The sequence below is a fragment of the Euprymna scolopes genome, chromosome 14 (genome assembly GCF_053919585.1).
Source record: "Euprymna scolopes isolate OS-2025 chromosome 14, ASM5391958v1, whole genome shotgun sequence".
In the NCBI taxonomy this organism is placed as follows: Eukaryota; Metazoa; Mollusca; class Cephalopoda; order Sepiida; family Sepiolidae; genus Euprymna; species Euprymna scolopes.
The window spans coordinates 120,716,405-120,734,173 of record NC_136495.1 but is presented as its reverse complement, the minus strand read 5'-3'; the positions used below and the strand labels follow the sequence as shown (position 1 = coordinate 120,734,173).

General features: G+C 34.3%; 1 protein-coding gene across 7 annotated transcripts in view; it reads left to right on the top strand.

Annotated features, from left to right (window-relative positions):
* Positions 1 to 17,769, top strand: part of LOC145293258 (uncharacterized) — a 554,756-nt gene that overhangs the window by 236,543 nt on the left and 300,444 nt on the right. The window lies entirely within an intron of this gene.

The window sequence follows — 17,769 nt, the reverse complement described above, 5'->3', positions numbered from 1 at the left end:
TCTGCAATTCAAAAATATGTTCAACATCAATTTTTTTTTTTTTTTTCAGTGAGTCATGGTATAAGATTTCATTTAATAAAAAAAAAGTTTTTCAGATTCTTATTGCTATGAACACTTACCAATGAATACGGCGCTTTTCAACTAATTATTTCTAGTAGTAATCCATAAAATGTTGTATATAAATGCATAAAACATGGTATTAAATTGGATTTTGTTCAGATATAGGGCGACCTGCCCGCCCCCAAACTTTCAATGAACCTTATTTATATTTTGCAAAAATTTGTGATACTATGCCTGCTCTAAACCCAAAGTCAAGATTCTCTGACACTGGGAAGAAATGATACATTAACAATGCAAAAGTATAAGAGTTGAGATTAGTAAAAAGTAAAATGAATGGGGAGGGGGTACTAAGATCTACTTGAACCCTCAAGACAGGAAGACGCCTCACAGTTGGTGGTCAGTTTCCGAATAGTCAATTAGGAGTGGTTGACAAAGTGTGCAAGTAGTCAGTTTTTATTAATCAGGTGTGGCAGTGACTAAGACAAAAAAACTGGAAATAGTGTTTCTAATTTTGAGTCAAGAAATTTAGGAGTCAGAGTTAGTTTATAGACAAATTTCACTTTGAGACAATTGAAAACTTGGAGCAGATCTGAAATGAGCTGAGTTCAACTAAACAACAGTGATGGCCTCAACAGCCAGATTATCTCAATTGGATCTTAGTTGATACACTGAAACTTAACTCTTATGTAGACGTTGGTGCTTGCAGGGCTTACCTTGTCCATGATGGTATCATGCACACACTTAAAGTACTAACGTGTATCAAAGTTTGGGTTTCCATTGTTTTACTTTATTTTTTCATACTTGTAAACCACTGCTTGCACTCGTGGCGATCACCATCATGACATAGCCAAAATAAGAATGAGAAGATGGAGCAGAAACAGTGTTGGGATCGTTGATGCTTACAAAGGTTACACATGTAATGTTACATGGCGTTAAACTTGACTTTAGTAATTCATAAAAATAAATCTGGAAAGAAAGAAATAAAAATTTTTGTCAGCATTTCTTTCTTTTTTAACAAAAGTTTTTTTACTCTCGCTGCAACTGTCCATTTTAGCCTGGCATGCGTTTCTCTTTCTTCTGACCACATGCTGGGCACAGCAGACCCATTCTCATCTTCATTTTTTTATATCTGTCTCCTTCGGCGCCAACTTTGTTTCTCTCCCGAGTGTATTTTTCTCTCCTTTTTTTTTCTTCTCGTGCACTCTTCCTAATTCGCATATCTGCTTTTTTTTTTGTTACTGCTGCCACTGTTGTTAATCTTTTTGCAAATATATTTTTTTAAGTAATTCAGGTATCATTTTTTTTTATTTATTTATTTATTTTTTTTTTAGTTAACTGTTGTAGCAATCATATTCACCTACTTTTCCCCTGGCTAACCGATGCATGTTGGTTTTGAGCAAGGTTGCAGCAGTTGGTTAACTAATCTCATTTAAACTGTCAAAGGTTGACCACCTGAGAGCTCTACCAACTCGTCCTTGATGGTTTTGTCATCCAAGTCCTCGACTTCCTACCGATGCAATCTACTTCAGCCAACACTTAATGTCTGGTTGAAATATTTAATTCAAAACTAAGATATTTGTCATTTTGATTTCAAATGAAGAAAATGAGTATTGGTAATTGTAACGGCAATATTCCTTTCTTTTGGTTATTTTTTTTTTTTTGTTCCTCCTCCTTCATCCATTTTTCTACCAAACGGTTTTCATAAAAAAATACTTCTATGATATAAATCAAGCTTAAAGTATTTTATCGTCAAGTGTGTGATTTCCATATAGAAACATAAAATAAAATACACATCAAGTGCGCTTGAAAACAACGTAATATTAGGAAAATAAACAAATATTTCACTCATTAAAAATTTATAACATAAATATATTTCGGAGACAAACTCCATCCTCAGGATGTTGTTTTCTTTTTCTTTTTTTTTTCTTTTTTTTTCTTTTCCTCGTCCTTGCCACGTTGTAAAGTTGGAGAAAGAAAAGTCTGTTTGTAAAGAGCGGCATTTGAATTTCATGTGAAGGATTTTTAAAATGCTTGAAATTTAAAGTTCTGAATTGAAATTTGTTAGAGTTTTGCTAATCGTTGTGATTTCCTTTTAGTTTAAATCTCGTTCAAATTAGGAGTAAAGCAATTTCAACTTCTAGTACTCCCCAATGCGTACTACATTCATAAGAGATAAAAATATATTTGTAGTTACCCTGATAATAGAATACATAATCAGAATTGTGTGAGAATAAGGATTTTGTTTTGGAGTTAGTATTTTTATTTGTTTTTTTATTTTATTTTTTAAGGTGGTCTTAAAATGTAATGTTACACACGCGTTAACATGTAGACACCGTCGCAAGGAAACTAAAGCAAGGAATAACTCAATTCACTTTTTTCCGTTAAAACAACAGACATTTATTTTCCAGGTACTTGTTCAAACCTGTCAATCTCGGCCCATGTGTGTAATACGTCTATCTCTGTCCTCTTTCTAATGTGATCCTCAGTTTGTACACATCTTATTTTTATATTCTTTTTCCTTCTTCCTAGCTGCGACGTCACCTCGCACACAGCTCGGTCATTTGCATACAGCTGCCATACGCACATCTGCACTCTGTTACATAAATTAATTTTTTTTCTTTTTTCAAGAATGAGCAAGAAAAGACAGTATACAGAATAAAAAAGTTAAAAAAGAGAAGAACCAAGGTTATAATCTTGGTTCTTCTCTCTTTTGTTTTTTTGTCTGATTGTCTGCTCTTTTTTTTTTCTGATTTCTGCTCCAGACGGGATGACAGTGACAAGCAAGATATGGCCCTTTCCGATTAATAATTATTTTCTTCTCAGATGATGTGAAAGCCCCTCCCTTCCCATGTTAAGAATGGCTTTCTTGTCTATTCGACTGTTTAATTATCCAGTAGAATAGACAGCAGAAACCGGAAGTCAAAAAGAGCAGACAGTCTCGACTATAACTGAAGACATATACTATATTTATACTGATATGAACTATTGGAAAAAAATAGTTCATAGTTTATGCCTGCGTGTATATGTTTAAATCAGACATTCTACAATCCAGATTTTCTCTTTGATGGTAATGGGATCCTCTCTCTCTCTCTCTCTCTCTCTCTCTCTCTCTCTCTCTCTCTCTCTGCCCTCCTCTCTTATTCTACCCTTTCTTATTCTGCCTCTTTCTCTTTCACTTTGCCTCTCTCTCTCTTTTTTCAGTCTGCCTCTCTCTCTATCACTGTTTCCCTCTCTCTCCTCGTTCTCTCTGTCTCTCTCACTCTGTCTTCCACTCTTTCTCTCTCTCTCTCTCTCTATCAAGAAACCCTCGTATCATATGAAACATGTCTTAGTATAATGTCCCACCTTATCTTCTAGCACTTCTCGTGCACATACGCACACCCATACATAAAAATTGATATTTGTGTTAAATCTTTTTTTTTTTCTTTTATTAAATTCAATAAAAGTACATTGATTCTGCTTTGACCTGGCGCCATATGTTGCCAAGCAATTTTATGGAAATTTCTCTTCATCAATAATGAAACTTTACTTGTAAAATATATAGGCTTGCATATGAACTTTTCCATATTTTTTCACATTACAACCGCAAATTTAAATGTTATGAACTTCAAAATACTGCATTTTTAAAGTGGAGCAAAAATGTTTTTGTTTTTTTGTTTTTTTTTTAAATCCCAAACAAGGAGTATTGCCACTTGGACGTAAGAGGCTACTATTTAAGATCATGTCTAACAAGGGACTGTGGGGAGTTGAGCAGCGAGATGTCTGTTCACAGTACATTTAAATGTCTGCAGGTTTGTACAGTCAGGTAAACAAGGAGGGAATTCCAAAGTCTAGGAACCTCAACAGTGAAGGGGTGGGATATATCTCTACTATTATATAAAAGTCACTTTGTGCGAGTGTTAGTTCCTTCCTTATTGGTTCCGAAACGGCTGAGTCCATGTTTTGCAAATTTCACAGAAAGGTAATTTATATGTTGGGCAGTGTTCTTACATATGTTTTCTACAGACATTCATTCGATAAGTATTGAAAATTGAAAAAATCCGATCTTAAAAATAGTTTTTCTCTCCTATCGATAAAAAAACACGAATAAGTCAGTAAATTATCCAGTGCCTATCTAACGTGTATACAAGTCAGTTGTCTCCACACGCTGACAAGCATCCTCACTTGCATAGGCGCCTCTGATGGTTTGGCCTAGCCCTTTGCCAGCAATCAGCCAATTTCATCCGTGAAGTTGTTGATCTGGCCATACTGTAGGGCCGAGAAAAAAAAGTTGCGTAAGGCAACTGAAGACCTGGATCAAGACGGTGAAACAAGATGCCAAACTGATTCTGGGCCCTCACCTCTACAGTCTACATCGCTAGAACTGTGAATGGTTTGTGCTCAGGGTTACAGCAGCATTGGATCATCGGGCGTGGTCAGTCTAAATTCAAGATGCGGACAACTCAACGGGTGGAGCTGATTCAACTGATCCATGGTGATAGCGGAAGCAAGTACAAGTCAATTATGAGACTAAATACCTCGCTCTGAGAATGTAAGGATGGGTAAAAGTTTTATCTGGGTTTTGTTTTTCCATATTGTATGAAGTATTTCCAAAGTTATGCTATGAAAACCTTGATAATTCTGAAACTATTTAAAATATTGAATGAGGATTTACTGTTATCAAAAAGCATTAGGTTCATGCATCAAAGCTGGAAAAAAAAAAAAATCAGAAGTTGAAGTTCTATTAAAAGTTTCCACATTAATGAAATTTTCAAGGTAAAACGTCAAGGTCATATAAAACGCAAGGCTTCATTAGATCAAATGTAGGTCAAGTAACGAATCTCTACAATATCCAAAAAAAAAGTGTGGCATTCGGCTTTTTCATGATCTGAACCTTTTGACCTCAATATTCCGAAATTAAATCCGTTCTAAGATAGACCACGACCGATAATTTGACTTTTAATCAGGAAATATAGTGTGCTGTAAAGAAAACACTTTATCCAGGTGTATAAATAAATCGCTGAGAGTAAAACTGTTATGGGCATGGTTCATGTGGGTCATCCATCAATTATTAAAATGATGGTTAAATTTGACTGTGTGTGTGTGTGTGTATATATATATATATATATATATATATATATATATATATACACACACACACACACACAGGGTGAGCCAAAAATAGGTGGACAGTAAAAAAAACATCTATTTAGAGATCATGTATATGTACGACAATATATCAAAATTAAATGCTATTTATCAACGCAAGTGCTCAAACTGTTTTCCTTGATTTACACAGCTTTGAAGGCTGCCTCTTACACTGTAAGATCGTCGTACACACTGTATATATTAGTGAAAAGATTTCTTTTTTTTTTTGTAAACAATGTCTGAAGTGAGTTTGTTTTTTGTCTTTAAATTTGGTATTTTTTGTGTTGTTGATAAAAGTTGAGCTTTGTCTTTATAAGTTCCTCGTCTGTATGAAGAATTGATGAAAAAGCTCATACTTCTTTGAGATAAAAAAAAAAAAAATTTCGTTTTTTATAAGATCTTGTGATTTTTTTTTTTTTCTGTGTGTGTAGGTGAGGTGAAATCTATTATATAAATCTCACCTGTCTGTTTAAATGTATGTATGTATGTTTGTATGTCTGCCTAAAACTTTTGACAAAGGCGACAGATTTTCACGAGATTAGTATCATTTTAAAGCTCGATGTCTCAGACGGCAAATATCGAAAAATTGGCTAAAACATTAATTCCTTCACCCTCAAATGGGCACTTTTCTACAAGGAGAGGTCGATTTTTTGCAAGTTACTTCTGCAATCGTATTGATTGAATTGACTTTGCCTAATTTTAGCGTTCCAAACTTCCAGCGGTGGAGTAGCGGTAAGACGTCAAATTTTCTTTCACTTTCTTTTCTGTGTCACGGGTTCAAACCTGCTTGCCTACTACCACTTATTTTTTTGCTCAAGACACACCTCCAAACACCCGGGCAACGCCGGGCACCCAGGCTAGTATTTAATATTTATAACTGCTCTGGAGTTAAAGTACGGTGTAAACTTCTAATATTCGTTCAGCTTTTATACACTTAAGTTTGACTACGTAACCGAAATATATGCTTAACTTCAAATTATATTACAAGGTATAAGAACTTTGTTTAATTAAACGAATAAAGAGACCATACTGAAGCTGCAATATTAAAGGGGTTGTCAAGGATAAACCCAAGCGGGTTCGAGGTGAAAATATGTGACACAAAACAACAACTATTAAAAAAAAAAAGAAAAAAATATGTAAGGTTTCATGATAAAGTAATTCGATTTTAGATTTCAACAAAACACTTTTCTGCATCGTTGCTTAATAAAATTAAAAATATTAAATTAATAGAAAAAAATGGTAAAAGCAAATCTTTTTTTTCTTAATGTCGGAAAAGAAATAAATTTATAACTGCTCTGTAATCTATATATTAATACGATAGCGTGTGTTATTTTGTGTGTCACGCTTACATTTTTCTTCTGAATTATTGTCATTTCATTGTTATGGCCTGCAATTCCTTGTAATAAATAATTTTACCAAGAAATCTTCATAAGTTTCGGTTTTGATTATAGCGGATGGCACTTAAGTCATCAGTTTTTTTGTATAAATAATTTTACTAAGAATTCTTCATAAGTTTTGGTTTCGGTTTCGATTATAGCTGAAAGAAGACAATATAAATATATGTATTTATATATTTTTTCTTAAGTTTTGGTTTCGGTTTTGATTTCAGCTGATGCACCCAAGTCATATGGATATATTTTATTTTTGAAGTCAAAACTTTATGATATATAAGAATCGAATTGACTCTATAATAATAGGTACAAACATATTTAAGCATATTTTATGACTGGGCTATGTCGGGCGTCCTTGCTAGCTTAGATAAATACTTTTGCAGGTTTAACAAAAGAGCTACAAAAATATCAAGACATTTCCATTTATGCTGAACATCCAGAGAATGCCAACATCAATATATTACTTATGAAAGAGTCTGTTGTGGAATTTTCACAGGTCCCGCTAGTTACATTTAATTACAATGTAAATTTTTCATATCTATTGAGTTTGACCCTGGTTTGAACTTGATTTTTATATCCAGATTTGTTTGATTGCTACAATTATAGTCTTTCCAATAAGTCGCACCGTATATTACATAACAGAACTCGGTGTCCCCAGTTAGTACTGGATTAAACAGAGCTGAGACCGGGGGAGGGGCAAAATGTCAAGGTCATGTATGGCATGAAAAGAAACAGGGATCTTAATAAGACCTCCATCATGCCAGTAATTATAAAAGCAACCAAACTCGTGAAAAAGAACTTCAAAAACTACCTGGCAAATATACCCGGTGAACCAAGTGCAAGAGAGATTCAAACAATTGCGCTAAAAGGGGCATTAGAATCTTAAAAAGATCTCTCGGTTGGAATGTATGATTTAGTGGGTGAATGTCTGGCATGTGGTAGGACAAAATTATAAGAAAATGGAGGTGGGGGAGATACGTTATTATAATCATCTTACAGTACAGTGTAACCCAGATATAAGAGACCTGAATATAACAAAAACGGATATAAGAGATTTTCTCTGATCTCAAATTGGAGCCTGTGTTAATGTACAGGGTAACCCGCATATGAGCTCCCCCCCCACCCACTGGGGAGTCTCTTATATCCGGGTTACACTGTATATGTAAAGGTTTAGATATGGTTTTATTTTCGAAGGAAAGTGACCCTATCATTTTCAATTGAACTCCTTGCAACAGCTGCGACCACTGCCTGCGCACTTGCCTGTTATGAAGACAAGCGCACGTGTGTGAATAATCGTAGCAACCGGTGTTTTAAAGATTTGGCGGAAGGGGGCAGAGGAGGCAGGGTTACTTCGTTCCTTGTATAATCAATTGTTATAATGTTTCACTTCTTGTTAGATCAATTTATTGTTAAAATCATCTTTCTTTTTTCTTTTGTCTTTTGTTTTTTTTGTTTGTTTTTACTTTTTTTTTTCTTTTCGTTTTTTTTTTTTTTTCCAAAGACGGCTATAAACCTATAATGTAAATTTATATTTCCAGCAGGAGGAAGTAATGTGTGTGTGTGTGGTGAATGTTTGAAAAGGTATCAATTAATTTGTATGTGTTTAATATGCTTGGAATAGTAAGAGATTGAATAAATATATCAAAGAATTTAAAAACATCCTTGTAATTATTATATCTCTATTATTACGTTTTTGAATTTTTGAGATGAGGATTGGTTATTCCTAGATGTGCTGATTACCCGCACTGGTCAAGGGTTTAGGTCATCTGTATATCAAAAATCAACTTTCACTGAACAGTACCCAAACTTCAACTCCCACCATCCATATAATTCCAAGAAAAGAATCGTCCATTGCCTACAACACTGAGCAAAAGCAATATGTAGTAACAGCAATATCAAGAGGAGATAGACAGTTTAAGAAAAAACTCTCACCGAAACAAAGAGAGCATGATGTCAGTTTCCAGAAATTTAGACCAGACACCGAAGGACACCAGTTTGTATACCATACATGAAGGTCTTGTTGAAAAAAAAAAAAAAACTTAAAAGAATATATAATCCATCAGGACAGTATTCAGAAGTGATTCAACTCTCCAGAAACAACTTGTGCCAATCAAACCTCCTACATAAAAAAAAATTCATGACTAAAAACGGTGTGTATGAGATCCCATGTAAATGTGGAAAACTATACGAAAATGAGATATGTCGTCCACTAAAAGTACGATCAGAAGAATCTTCATGAAGAGGGGGATAAAAGTGGTGCAAAACTGTTCTGTTCAGAATTGTGTGAATGAATATATATATCACTGTCATGTTTTCGGAGTTCTGTATTGTTTGTCTAACTATCGTGATGTTCTTAACTTTTATGCATTCCCTAACTAGCTTAATAGCCTCTGTTTATTTCTAACGTGTTTATAAACATCTATATATATATAAAAGCGAAAATGTATGTTTGCTTTTTCTGTATGTCCAAGAAAGGCTTTTTTCAGAGAAGCGGTCGGTCGCCTAACAACTTTTTAAAACTTTTTATATCACATGTAAATCGTAATATCTCAGAGTTAACAACGGAGCTCGCCTGACTATTTAATTTGCTCAACTTCGGGAAGATAAATATTCAACAGTTTTCGCTTGCCGCATGTAGGTTAGGCCTTTTCCTATAATGTTTCCCCTACCCCCAACGTCTTGGGGGGGGGTCATTCCCGCACTAAGTGAAATGCTACCCCGCAGTCAAAAGTTGACCTCATTAAGTCATTAAAACGTGCACCTGCCAAGTTAAGTAATTAAATAAATTTAAACGTATGTCGCGGTGGCGCAATGGTTAACGTCGCACGTTTTTGTTTTTGACACTTTAATTTCCAACTTTGCCTCAAGGGTTCGGGTTCGATCCTCATACTTACCTACCAAAACATTTTTATTTTAACCCCCCCCCCCCCCCCGGAGTTTTAATGTACCCAAAACCGCAAACACCCGGGCAACGCCGAGCACCCCTCGCTAGTAGCTTAATAAAGGGAAAAAATTGGCTTTATTTAAAATAGAAATATGGCATAGAATAAAATCTGCATAATCACACTGGCGTTTGCTCAGAGATGTATCCTTTCCCATTGTTTTGCAATCCTGTACGTGTTGCCTCAGAATTGTGTAAATGAATATATCTTAGTGTTGGGACGATGAATTGGAATCTGGAATAAAAAAAATCGGAACATTTTGGGGTATCGGAATCGGAAAAATTTGTGCCTATTTTCCGATGCCAACAACGATGCTTTTTTATTTGATTTTTCTCTAAAGAAAAATATTCTACTGCTGATAGAAATACTAAAATAATGAATATCTATTGATTTTAACCTATTAGTAAAACTAAAATCGATAGATCATCCCTCACAAGTGTATCCTTACGTTTTAGAAAATATCTGCGCATTTAGCATGTGTTTTTACAATAATCGTGAAAAATAACAACTTTATAGTTAAATATATAGAGATTTAGAAAGAATCGGAATCGGTAATTTAATACGGAATCAGTAATTGAATCGGAAAAAATATTAGAATCGCCCCATCCCTAATATGTATCGGTTACATTTCGGAGTTCTGTAGTGACAAACTATTGTGATGTTCGTAAGTTTTATGCATTCTCTAATTAGTAATAGACAGAGGTTACTTAAGCTAACATGAACATGACTTGATAATTTAAAAAAAAAAAAAAAAAAAAAAAAAAAGGGAGAGAATTCATTTTACTTCTCCTGGGTCGGGTATTCTTTGAGTATATAGCATAATTAAACAAGCCATGTGTATTTCCATGGTTAACTTGGATCGGCAGAGAGTATGAGTTGTACAACGGCGCATCTCCGATTTTGCTTGTTGAACATTGTGTCACTTTCAGACATGAGAAGAGGTTCTTATCACTCTTGGGATTTGTACACAACTGGCCATCTAGTAGATGGTTTGCAACAAAAAAAAAAAAACCAGTTTTTTATCAAACGGAAATGGAATCGTGTCGTCTTTTCTAGGGCGACAATTTTATCGTTCCACTCTACTCATTAATCAGATGCTTTTTATATCACATATTGAATGACCTCCCTCATTGTTATATATTATTCATGCACACACACACACAAACCTAATTTTCTATCATATAATAATAACATTATAGATAAGACAGAGCCATATATTGGTATACATAGATTTATTTATCAATGTAATAAGGTAAGACTATAGTTGGGGGAGGTGTTATATACTATTTATACCTAGGTATTTCGAAGCCTAATGCTTCTCATCTTGATAGGTCCACACTTAAAGAAGCTTTTAGTACTTCTTTAACCCTCTTCTAATATAATGTTCTATCTATATGAAGCTCTCTCTCTCTCTCTCTCTCTCTCTCTCTCTCTCTCTTTCTAAGTCTGTCTCTCTCTCTTTCTAAGTCTGTCTGTCTCTCTCTCTCTTTTTAAGTCTGTCTCTCTCTCTTTTTAAGTCTGTCTCTCTCTCTTTCTAAGTCTATTTGTCTCTCTCTCTCTCTCTCTCTCTCTCTACTGGAGTATTTCTGTCTGTTTGTCTGTCTCTCTCTCTCTCTCTCTCTCTGTCTCTCAAAGTATCTCTCTCAATCTATTATTAGTACTTTTCTAATATAATTTTCTATCTATATGAAGCTCTCTCTCTCTCTCTTTCTAAGTCTGTCTCTCTCTCTCTTTCTAAGTCTGTCTCTCTCTCTCTCTTTCTAAGTCTGTCTCTCTCTCTTTCTAAGTTTGTTTGTCTCTCTCTCTCTCTCTCTCTCTCTCTCTCTCTCTCTCTCTCTCTCTCTCAGTATTTCTCTCTCTCTCTACTGGAGTATTTCTGTCTGTTTGTCTGTCTGTCTGTCTGTCTCTCTCTCTCTCTCTCTCAAAGTATCTCTCTCAATCTATTCCTTTTTTTCTTTCTCGTGCAGTTATGTATGATTGTAATCAATTTGAAATTATCTAATGTTTGTTTAGAACGCATTCTGTTTGCCATTACGATATTAGCTTTAATTATATGCCAAATCAGAATTGGTAATAAGTCTTCAGTTCAAAATTGACTTTATTTTGTAAGAATCATTCCAGAACATCATCATCATTCTCTGATTATTGTTATTATTGATTTGCAAGAATTGGTAAATATTCTTAATGTTTGAATTGCTTTCTTCAATTAAAATTTTGTCTACCAAAGGTCTTTTGAATGTTTGAGTGAAGTAAAAAACATTTTAATTATAATTAATGACTCTAATTTTATTTTTGTTGTAAAATGTTGATTTAGAAAAAAAAAAAAAAAAAAAATTTTTTTCTACGCTTTGATATATGAGCTATGTTCAAAACGTATCAAGACATAAACTACTATTGCCACAGCAAAAATCAGCATCAAATGGAAAATTAATTCTGAAAATACAAGGTGTGTTCAAAAAGTATCCAGATCAAAATTATGTTTCTTAAGATAGAACAACAGTGATTGAAATGCTGAAGTTCAAACTAGGAAGAGTATTCAAAGAGTGTCAAGATTCTTGAATTTAACGAGATAGGAGTAAAATATTCTCCAAAATATGTTTTTGTTTTGATTTTGTTGTACGGCATGTCAATCCTTTTTTGCATTATTTGATGTCGAGTCTGGCAACATGCAACATAATCATGTTTTATATACGGCATAATCGCGTTGACACACCGGCTCTCATCAGATCACCAAAGTTAAGCAACGTTGAGCCTGGCTAGTACTAGATGGGTGACCATTTTGGGAAATCTAGGCGTATGTGCTTTCCGCTTATCTCAGCATTTGTTTCCAGTCGTCTTGTACACACACTTTACTTGCCATTGCTATTTAACAATTTCAAAAAGATTTTCACGTGCAGACACCCCTTCGTGGGTATCCATAGTCTGTTAAAGACTGAAGGAGCCCCAATAAAAATCATGTTTGTAATAGTACACGGACGCAAATGCAGAACCGTGTGCGAAATGACGTCATGGTGGGGAAAAAAAGAAAAAGACTATAAAAAAGAACATGTGAACAGACAGAAGAGCACGTTCAAGAGCACAGAGGTCAGAGAGAAGTAGCACGATCACGTTAGATACGTGGGTGACGTCACAGCCGTAATGAGAAGTACTGTGTGGTGGAAGAATGAGGAATAAAGGTCTTCTCTGAAAACCTGAAACAGGAGTTGCAGTTCTTTTCCTATTCTTTGTCTTCTTTGCGACTGAGTATACAACGTATGGGTCTCACGTGTGTAAAAACGTGTGCTACGCTACAATGTTGACACATTATTTTTTTCTAAAAATTGTGACTAAGTAGATTTTTAGAATGGATACATTTTCCTTCTCACCGAAACAGATAAAAGAGAAGTTATCATGTACAAGTTATACTGAGGTTTCTTCCTCGAGTTCTTCAAAAAATAAATGTGTGTACAGAACGCAACTTGAAGCATGTCAGGGTGTATTTCTCACCTGGTGTTAACTGCCCAATATTATTTGTTATCAATCGATTAGCAACAAGTACTAAAACAAACTTTTAAGAAATTGTTATTTCACAAAATAATTTGATTACAAAATTAATTCAGCTTTCTTTTTTTTTGTTGTAAACAAGTCAGTCATTTTCTTTTTCTTTTTTTTTTCTTTTCTTTTTGTACTCCTGAGTATCACTTATTTTATTTAAAAAATAAATAAATAAATGTTTGCAGTTTATCTAAAATTGTCAAATAAAAATATATAGAAAAAGCAGATCTGATCTTTGGGCTAAGATCACGGTGTAGTATCTGTTCTGATGCTACACTTAAGTTAATTTGTCCTTAGTCAATGGAGAGGGAAACCCTAATATACTAAGGCAATTTTTATTTTTTTCTACTTCCGTAGTGACCCTTATTGGGGAGCTGGTTTTTCCCATCACATTAAAAACAACGCTGTGTCACATTTTGTTCTCGTGGGGAAGCAAATAAATAAAATATCTATGATTAGAAAAGAATTAGTCTGTTTTTTTTTTGTTTTTTTTTTTTGTTTTTTGTTTTTTAAGTGTTATAGTTTTGTGTGTGCATGTTTTTTTAATAAGATTATAAAAAATAAAACAGTCCAAAGAATTCTTTAAATCTTTGAATTGTTTGAATATTTCAATTTAAGATTAGCCGTCTTTGTACCTATAAGCTGACATTCCCCAAATAGAATACATTCTTTTTGCCTGGCCTTTTTTTTTTTTTTTTTTTTTTTTTTTTATGCGTTAACCCTGCTGTAAACAAAACGAAAGAAAGAAAACCAGAAATAAAATATTTACTTATAAAACTGGATTAACTGGTTTTCATAACCCTGACCTACACTGCACTTGGTTACAGGAAAAGCGTTTGTTAATCATAAATTCTTTTTTGAAAGAAAACGTTTACTAAGTTTGAAAAAAATAAGTGTAAAGTTGTAGAGGGAAAAAGCCAATGAGACCAATGCTCTATTCAAATTTGATGCTACAAATAATATTATTTTTTGTTTTTAATAATGAACGTATTCATTTCTCTGTAGTGCTGCTTTCTTGGCCTTTAGTCCGAGATCACAGTGTAGTATCTGTTCTGCTGCTACACTTTTTGTGACCTCAGTCAGTGGAAGAGAAATCCTTCATGTCTGAGACAAGTTTTATTTTTGTTCCTATCCAGAGTGCCCTTTTTGTGGAGCTGGATTTTTCCCACATTAAAAACCGACCTTGTGTCTAACTCTGCCCTCTTAGGGAGGCCAGTAAATATGAACACTAAAGTCGGAAAATGGGATTGAAAAGGGTCAGTGCTCCAGAGAAGGAGCACTCTGACCCTGCAAAAAAAGAAAGATGCCTGTGCAGGCCCACCGACATTCCCTAGAAAAGGTGCCTCAGGCGACTAGCAATAAATTAACCCCTCCTCAAAGAGAGAAGGCAAAGACTGGAAGGGTAGATCTTTTAAAACTGCATAGAACCAGCATTACAGCGCAATCAACAGAGTGGTCTAATCTTCGTTGATTTAGGGGCCTGAGGGGATTTATTATTATTATTATTATTATTATTATTATTATTATTATTATAATCAGTACTTTTTTCAGGTAATAATGTATGGTTTCGTTTAAAATTATTTATAAATTCATGTGAAAATGTATCGTTAAAACGAATTGTTAAAAAGAAATGCATAAATAGTCTAATCAGTATATCATTGGATATGGATAAAATATTCCGTTTTGTTTTAACTTTGATGACAAGAAATAACATTAAACCGCTGTAAAAAACACACCCACACACACACACACACACACACACACACACACACACAGAATTAAAACTTATTTTTTGAGAATTTCTGCAGAGAAAAAAAAAGTGGGGGAACGAAAATGAGAACATACTACCTCAAGACCCCCGGGATACGTTTTTCCCCCAGGTTACGATATGGGATACTGTTTTTCATGCCTCTGGTTACGGTATTTGCCCCGCCTTACAGTGTTATTTATAATGTTATTTGATTATATACATGTGCATTATATAGTGTTCTGTATTTTGTTACTAATTTTTAGTATGTACTGTATAAAATTTTGCTTAGGCCCCACCATACAGTGATTCGACCTTGCGATTCCAACCTTGGGACAGATTAATGCCGTATCCCAGGGTTCTACTGTACCTCTATGGATTAAATAAAGGGTTCCATTTGAAATTTTGTGCAGATTCCTGAGTTTGACAAAAAAATTGCGGAGTTCAACAAAATATACCTGAAGAAGGTCGGAGGTTACATCAGCAGAAATGTGAGAATAACACTCAAGATGAGAACGGTAGTCCGAATAATTCAAATAATACAAAAGATTAATAAGCATCTAAAAAAAATTCAGAAACAATTTATTTCGGTATATCTTGCCAAACTTGGGAATCAGCATGGAATTTTACTCTTGTTCCGTCAGCCTTCTTCGTATCGCCTGCACAGAAGATTAAACCTTGCTAGTTCACAAACCTGAAGAAGGTCGGAGGTTAGATCGACCGAAATGTAGTGTGAATAACACTAAACATGAGAACAATAGTCTGAATAATCCAAACAATGCAAACACTCATCTAAAAAAAAATTAGGAACTTGGCTTTTTGACTTGGAACACAGTGTAGTATCTGTTTTGATACTACACTTCACCTTTTCTGTTCTCAGTTAGTGAAGAAATCTTTCATGGCTGAGGCAATTTTTATTTTTGTTTCTACCCAGAGTGTCCCTTTTTGGAGAGCTAGATTTTCCCCACATTAAAAACCGATCTTGTGTCTAACTCTGCCCTCGTGGAGAGGCAAATAAATAGGAACATAATATTGAGTGAAGATGGTTTGACCTTGCTGCTAATGCGAGAAATGAACCCAACTTTCTCATGTGTTTGTTTAGGTCACAGGTCTCCAAAGTTTTCGAAACGGGGGTGGGTTACATATTGCTGATTTTTAGATTTACAAAATGGGGGGGGGGGTAGATATGTTTATACGGTTTTATTTATTTGCTTCTTAGTGAAACTTATTCATTCAAACCTCATTCTTTTAATCCTTTTCTGATCCAAAAGAAAAACCACTACGCTATTTTCACACATTTTTTTTTTTTTTTTTTTTTTCTGAATATTTTTACGTTTTCCATAAAAGCTCCACGGGCTGGGTTAAAGACTTTGACGGCCTAGATCTGGCCCGCCGCAGGCTATGGTTTGAAGACCCCTGGTTTAGGTTTGACATAAATTATTATGGAAACTAATTATGACTTGTTTTATGTAGAAATACGTTATCATTTCTTATCTGTGACAATAGCAAGTATGATTGCATAAAAAGCTGTATCAAAGATAAGCGTCCCCCCCTCCTCACATACACAATATTCTTTCTCCTTTTTTTTTTTTCTGCGATCTATTATCATCTTATAAATAAGCTTATCCTCGAGTGTCCTCTGGGCCTAGATAAGTGGTGACTTCCATGTAAAAAAAACAAAAAGCTTTCAATTCTTTTAAATTAAAACTAAGGATTGCGAATGATATAGGACAAAAAGTGCAGCCGCTTTGAAACTAAGTAAATTTTTTTTTTCAGACTCTGTGTGTGAAAGAGTTTCATATCTGAGTTTCTGTTTATTTACTCAGCCTTGTGTATGATGGACCAACACAACATAAAAAAAGAAAGAACATTTATTTCTCCTTTTTGTGGCTATTTAAAAAAAAAATTTTTTTTTAATTTCAAACAATATTTATTTTCTGAGGTAGGATTGATTGTGAACACACACACACACACACATACACACACACACACACACACACACACACACACACACACACACTCATCTATATATTAATAGGATAGCGTGGGTGTCATTTATTTTGCATGTCACGCGTGACTGTCGTTTAATTGTTATGGACTTCCATTTCTTGTAATGAATAATTGTACCAAGAATTCATTTGGTTTCGGTTTCGATTATAGCTGATGGCACTGAAGTCATTTATTATTTTATAAATAATTTTACCAACAATTCTTCATAAGTTTTGGTTTCAGTTTTGATTCAAGCAAATGCACCCAAGTCATATGGATATATATATTTTTTTACATTTTTGAAATCGCAACTTGATAATACATAAAAATTGATAGAACAATAACTCTATAATAAATATACAAAATCTGCAAGAATTAAAATATATTTATGCACACTTTACGAGCGGGCTACACTGAGTGTCCCTGCTAGCTTAGATAAATACTTTTGCAGTTTTAGCAAGAGCTACAATAATATCAGGGACGTCTCCATTTATGCTGAACATCTACAGAATGCCAACATCAATATATTACATATGAATGGAATTTCCACAGATCCCGCTAGTATATATATATTTTTCTAATATATTAAGTTTCTTCAATCTTTGTAATCTTTTTATTTTTTATTTTTTTACTCTCTTTTACTCCCAAGTAAGATATATTGCCACTTGAAACGGAAATGGCTACTATTTGGGATAACAAGGGATTGTGGGGATTTGAGCAGCAGATGTCTATTCACATTACATTTAAACCTCTGCAGTTTAGTACCGTCAGGGAAGCAGGAAACCAGGAAGGAATTCCAAAGTCTTGCAATCCGAGGAAAGAAACTATTAGAGTAGTTTTTCTGGCATCTAGGGACTTTAACAGTAAAGGAGTGGTATTTTGCTGCTTGTAAAGTTTGTTGAGGATATGTATGCTGAGGGGGGGGCACAAGTGCTAGGAGTTCATCAGAATACGTTCCATAAAAGTACTTGTAAAACAA